A 6,216-nucleotide genomic window follows, 5' to 3' on the forward strand; every position below is an offset into this window, starting at 1 on the left:
CCCACACACACACACACACACAAATACACACACACAAACATGTCATATTCTACTAATAAAGCTACACTAAAATACTTTTGTAAGACTCGTTTATGCATTTTATTGGTGCACAAATTAAATAAAAAATGGTATCCATACATCCTTTATAATGCCAGTTGACTCTTTGGGATTTAGTCAGATGCAGAAATTGGCATCATGACATTACTGTCTCTTTAGTGTCCCTGATGTCGCGATAACAATTTAGCAATAACAGCACAGTTGTCCATCCTTCTAAAGTTGTTGTCAAACTCCTCTGAGGATGACATGACAATGAAGCTGTTGCCTTCACAAGTCTTCTGCCCCCTGCTTCTTCACAGAGGTGTACTCTGTTATGAGGGGAACAAGATGCAAATTGCAATTGTTAGACCAAGCATGAAAATGTGATGAAAATGATTTATGGAGCAATCTGCAAATATCCCCCTTAATTAATACAGTGTCATAATGTACACGGACGAGGCTTCTCTGATGAAGTACAGAACAAGGAGACACTGGAAATCCTGGATGATTTTCAGTATGGGGCAACCAAATAAATCAAATAGTTTTCAAGGTGTGAGCCGTGGGGGACGTGTAATTAAGTAAATGACACAACATCTTTCTGTCACGTGCCGGGCCGAACGGGCTGTTATATTACAACCATGTGTGAGTTGAATGGAAATGGGAGTGCTATGTCTGTGCAAAGATCTATGATCACATTTATAGCCAGCAGAGAGTGTTAATGCTAGTATGATGTCTGACATTAAGATTACAGGCATGTAGCAGCTGGTGTTGTGCAGCAGGGCTTCTAGCAGATGTGGAGTGAGTTAGATTAAGTAGAGGGAGTTAAAATGTATCTATCACCAAAATTGGAAGCCAATAAAATAGACTGTAACAACAACACCGCAGTAATAGACTGAAGAAAATGTTCCTGTGTTGGTCAGACATCCAACATATTGGATGTTACCAGGAATTAGGTTTACTCTTATCTTTTGATATTGCCAGTAGTATGTATTTTTATATCTTATTTGTCATGGTACTATGCAATGCAAACAGTAGTACTGCTCCTCATAGTAGACTTTTCAAATGATATCAAGCTGACAAAACAATCTCCCCTCACGGTCTATCAAATACCTGTTCAACCATGTCTGGAGCGTTCAATCATATTGCATGATTTTCATCAGGCATCATGGTGGTCATGGAAATGTAGATCTTCACATTTCTCATCTTTTCTGAGCACTTTGAGGGCTTTTCCTCTATGTTGCCTTGAGGGTTCCCATTCTAAGTTCAAACAGTTGTTGGTGAAGATTATGTGCAAAATAGACTGCCTTGAGGAAATTTTGTGATTTGTTATATTATGGCGTAGTATGTAAATACAATTGAATTGACCGCTAAATGGACTTTGAGGTGAGTTGGTTTTGTTTTCAATGCTGAGAATGGCTTTGAAACTCCAGATAAAGTGTAGTTTGGATCAAATATTGTGTAAAACTTAGAGCATGACAGGCAATCATGAGCCCCTCCCTTCAAGTAGAAAAGACAGCCAGAAATACCAGCGATCATCAGGGACATCAATCTTTTTGCTCATGTCTGTGCCCATCGCTCAGCCTGGTACTGTCAGCAATTCCACAACCCCTCAGGATTCCCACCGCGCCATGTGGCAGTGAGGGTCACATTGCATTCTGGGATAAACTCTCAGCTCAGATCCCCTCTGGGCACAAGCCCACCCCCACACCTCCTCAACAATCTTGCCCAGTCTCTTCTAAAAATTCCTTGGCCTCCAGGGCACCACACAACCCAAAATAACAGGACACATCAGCACTTTCATCTGCATCCCCAAGCAAGCTCAGACACTGCAGCAGCAGCTGTTAGACCACTCACAGGCACAGATAGAGTTCTGAAAGGTACTAAGGCGCTATAGTTGGCACACCCCCTTTTCCCCTCCAGTGATACGAGCACAGACGGAGCCAGACTTGGATAAGAGTGCCAGGCTAGGTGTGGCTGACAGTGGGGTCCTTTAGTTGTCCTTCACAGAAAAATATACCCAAACGAAAAAGTAATACGTACATATGAAGACAAATTGCCTTCATTGTATTCTAATTGGACTGTCATCTGGTTATGTAAAAGAATCAGTGGCATTTAAGGGCTTGTGTTTAAACATATTTACTCTTTACAACATATCACAAGATATATAGTTTAATTCATTTTGTAATCATTCATTTATTTCTATTCGTAAAAAGCCGTAACTCATAGCTAGGAACAAGAAGAGAGATAAGGGGGTAACGATTTCTTGCTGAGGTCACTTCAGACAGCTTGTTTTACAAAGTTTATTCTTTAAACAGAGCACAATACAATACATGCAGTTCCAGAGTGACAAAATGTATCACAGCACAAAGGAAACACTGAGATTCATGTTTTTACTTTATCACTATTAAATGAGAAAAGGCATTGAAGTGTTCAGAAAAAGATAGAGGAGGTAGCTCTGATCAAGGTCACAAGACTGATTAGGTTGCTGTGGCACTTTGTGGCTCAACAGACTCAAACGCATGACTTATGTTGCAAGTTGTGACTTTGCAACAGAGCCACTGCTCAGGCTGATGAATGTGAGGTCATTCTTTCACAATGCCTGATGGAGGTGTATAACACTGCTGGTAATAACTCACAGCCAAGCTGTTTGCTGCAGGGTCCAATCACCGATCTGATAACAGTGAGGACACGGAAATGTACACCCTGCAGAGCCCATAAAGGACATATTTTGATCATAAAAATGCTTAATTATTCTCTTAAAGACGGACATTATAATTGTTTTTAAAGAAAAGTATGTACAGCAAGACCACCAAGAATAACAATGTTCCCACTCTCCTTAATCGGTCAATGTGAACTTTGCGTCCATCGGATCTTCCTTGTGCTCCTTCTTGTTGGACAGGAGAGCAAGCAATTTCATTGAGCATTAAAATTTAAGAGAAAATGGGAAAAAAGTCACAATGAGGTTTTGGATCGACTGTGTGCGCTCCTTGTCTCCCTGGCAACGGACATATTGACATGCTGCAGTGCTGCTGCTGGAAGTTGGAAGGCAGCCAGGAAGCACCCTGCCTGCACACAATCTTACATTCTCTCTGTTGCCAGCATTTTCACTCCAGCTTCACACAATTCCCATCTCACTTTTTAGTTCTCCATCTTGGTGGGTTTCTGAGACCAGCTGAATGCCAAACTGAAGACTAATGACTTGGGTGGATAGTGTGGTGTGTGTACGTGAGATAAAGAACAAGAGGTGGGGAGGAAGAGCTAGTAAGAGCCAGAGAAAAACATGGACGAGGGAGGGGCGAAAGCTGTGCCATGCAGTGCTCGCATGTTAAGATGAATAGAGGGAAAGGCGAGCCTCGTGTTATGTTACAAGAACATAGTAGTGGCTGGGGGGTTGGGCTCTACATCAACAGATGGATAAACCCGGGAGAAGAATGCGTGCCAAGCGCCAAATGTATTACTGGCTTGCTGGGGCATGAAAATGTCAGGTGTCAGCGGCGAGCCACGCGGTCGCTGCTATTCATACAATCCACCATGTGCTGGATGTACACATAAGGCCTTGTTAACAAGGATGACGAGGGTTAAGGGTAGGAGTACTGCCAGGGAGCGGAGGAGAGCTGGATAGATGAGCAGGTGACTCACCTTTTTATCAGCCATTGATAAAGACAGCCAGATAGGAGTCTTCATGGCCTTATGTGTTCAGACAGGTTGGGCAGGGAAATGTCAACACCAGGGAGGGTTGCGCATGGCTAACAACCTCATAGACACATAAGGGCTGGCATTATCTGATTTGCAGAGCAACACTCACACACACTGCTGGTAAGGCTGTATTTAGACTGGGGACAAGTGTTGACTGGTCATGTTAGAAATACAGCAACGCATGCCAGCTCGTATGTACCTTTGTTTTGCTGCTTCGTAAAAATGACACATGCAGCTTAGAAAAAGGAAATTTGCAATAGGTCCATGCTGACTGAAAGCAATTTAGTGAGCTTCTTACTCTCCACTTTGTGACCGGCTGGTGAACAAGTAACCCCATCAAAACACATCTGTTGGCATTTTGTTACATAGCCTTTTCCAAAGCCCTTAGTGTCTGTGTCAACTGCGTCCTTGTCCAGACAAAGCCTTCTAAACCCTGGATTTCATTTCCACATTGTGCCCCGGTGTCCCCCTCATTGTTGATTTTTCCACTATATGCAAGGCCAGGGCATTTGTACCAGTCTGTTAGGCCCACGTCAAAAGAAAAAGTATCCGCTGTTGACGGCTAGGCCATTCTTGTTATTCATGTCATGCCTGGTGGTTTAGTAGGGCAGGGTGCAGAATTTTCCAGAAGCAGCTGTGTGCTAGTGAAGCTGACAGTGAGCCGGCCCAAAAGGGTTTCTATCTCTCTCCTTTCTCTCTCCAAAACCCTCTCGCCCCTCCCTTCCCCTCCATCGGCATGCTTGGCTCGGTGCCCGGACTTACTCAAACTCACAGTCAACCAGAAATATCCGCTCTCTCCCCCTCCCTCCCCTGAACATTTCCCTCTGGCTCAATAGAGAAGCTTCCATCACTCCGGATGACATTGGATCATTTTTCTCCCCCAGCACATTCCAGGCAAAGAGGAGGACAAGGGAGGGGTAGTTTCTGCTCTGTGATTATATCATTACAGAGCAGCAGACATGTATACAGTATATCAAGCACAACCTGTCATTAGCATACTTTATTTGATGATGGCTAAATACAAGTGTGCTTTTGTTGGATCCGACCAACTAGATCGCCTTTGTGCCAGTGCTGCAGAATTACGTTGGGGAATGCTTTCTCAAAGCGCTCCAAATTTGAGATCAACCTTGAGCTATAAAAACCCTTCTCTTATTTACTGTACCATTATCCCTCTGACACCTGTTGTGACATGCTCTTCCCGAGTTATCAGATACTCCGAAGGCTCTGCTACCAGTCCAAATAAACCTGTCTAAGCGACACGGTTGTGTAATACACTCGAAGTCACCGGCTCCAATAATAGCACCCACCTGCCAAACACAGGCCCTGCTTGTTCTCTCTGTTGACCTGACCTCCTCTCGCTTCTTAACTCCAACTCAATGTTCCATGGTTGGGAGACAACGTAAACACTTCTGGAGAAAATTATTTCCAACACATGCAGACACAAAGAGAGGGAAGAACAAGAGGTAAAGGTAAAAGCAAGAGATTGGAACATTTTGACTGGCAAGGGAGGGGGAACAAAGGCGATAAAAGCTTTATTCTGCCTCTGCTGAGATTGTGCACTGGCTGCCACTATAAAGCCTTGATTGACAACATTAGCACTCAGAGGAGAATTTGCTCCCACTCACAGTTATGTAACATACAAAGAAACTACAGCGAGGTTGTGGATCTTAGTGTGCAAGTGCTCATGTGTGTGTGGGCATGTACACACGTCGTATTCCCAGATAAAAACACAAGTGACAGAATATCTAAAACTGTTGTTCTTATCTTCTGACAACTGTATGCCTTCAAGGAGATGAAAGGCAATGTACAACACACTAAGGATCTCTCAGGAATCCTGGTTTTATGCAGCACATACAATTTGTCTCAGACGTTATTTTGTGGCGCTTTGTTGTTTGGCAACGCAGTGTTGAAAGTTTAATTGTGCGGTTATTGTGGGGGAGGCAGCTGATTTTTGTTGAGTTGATTTTGCATGCAGACACTGAGCGCTGCGTCCCAGCTGGAACTGACAATGATCGTCGGTGGCTCAGGCCCTGCGGAGGAGCGAGCAAAGAACAGACAGGGACGGGAGGAAATGAGCATCGCATCATACATCACTACAGATCTGCTAACACACCCCAGAAGCCGAGCCGTTCATCAGCCCACCAGCCTGTCGCCGCGCCAGGCCTCTCCCAGACCAGCAAAGGAAAAACAGTTTGCCTTCAGATGGTCAGCTTAACCATTTCACTACATCATATCACTGTAGCTGTTGTGTTTCCCTTTCATCTTAACATGGATCGCTGTACCAGCCCAATGTTTTGAAACGATCTGCTCAACCTCCATATCTTCAGGCACGCTCTGCATTTCCCTACATGGGCCTTGTGTCGTTATTCAGCTTAAAAGGATGTGCACAGATGGCCCTCACGAACCATCACATCCATTTGATTTCCATCCAGGCTCTCAGCTGACTAAACAAGCACCTCGGGCGTTCAGAGGGACATACAGTCA

This window comes from Etheostoma cragini, chromosome 17 (assembly GCF_013103735.1).
Source record: "Etheostoma cragini isolate CJK2018 chromosome 17, CSU_Ecrag_1.0, whole genome shotgun sequence".
In the NCBI taxonomy this organism is placed as follows: Eukaryota; Metazoa; Chordata; class Actinopteri; order Perciformes; family Percidae; genus Etheostoma; species Etheostoma cragini.